This window comes from Chiloscyllium plagiosum, unplaced genomic scaffold (genome assembly GCF_037043375.1).
Source record: "Chiloscyllium plagiosum isolate Xiang-an unplaced genomic scaffold, Cpla_swu_hap1 HiC_scaffold_39, whole genome shotgun sequence".
Lineage (NCBI taxonomy): Eukaryota > Metazoa > Chordata > Chondrichthyes > Orectolobiformes > Hemiscylliidae > Chiloscyllium > Chiloscyllium plagiosum.
The window spans coordinates 8,230,232-8,231,057 of NW_028270177.1; positions in this window are offsets into that span (position 1 = coordinate 8,230,232).

The window sequence follows — 826 nt, forward strand, 5'->3', positions numbered from 1 at the left end:
AATGATGGCAGTTCTGATGAAGGATCATTATCAACTTGATACGTTATCTCTGTTTCCCTCTCCATGAATGATAGCTAGGAACATCTACCTCCAGGGAATATCCTGGACTCTCCAGGAATTGAAGACCAATCTCCAGGATGCTGCTGTGTGCAAAGCTAGAAAAAAAATTCATAGAGACATAAAAAGGATTATTTTTCTTTGACTATTTCTCCTTATTATAAAACTATTGAAAATAGGATAAAAGGCTGTTTGGGTGACAGTCAATTGGATAATAATCTATTTGCTTTTCAATGCCAGAGGAAGACAATGGGTCACAAGGATGGATGTGTTGATCAATTAGTGGCAGGAGTATTGTGTAGGGGGTGAAATGGTGTAAAGTCATGTGGTGGGAACCTCCAGGATATAATTGAATCTCAGTTGGCAACTCTAATGTTGTTTGACCTGCTGAATGTTTGAGACATTTTAAGCTGTTATTTCAGATTTCTAGCATCTGCAGGATTTGGTTTTTGCTTTATAATCAGCAATTGGCTTTCCAGCTCTTTTGCAATCTGTTATATTAATATATTATTGACTTGGATTATGGAAGTGAATGTACTATCACCATTTGCTGATGACACAAAATAGGTGAGAAGGCAAGTGCTGAGGATGACACAATGAGTCTTCATATGGATGGTGACAGGTTAGATGAGACAGCAAAAGGTCAGCAGATGGAATATAATATGGGAAAAAAGTGAGGTTATGTACTTTGACAGGAAAATAGAGGAGCTAAGAAGTGGAAAGTAACATTTGCGCCACAAAAATGCCAGGCAGTGACCATCTCCAATAA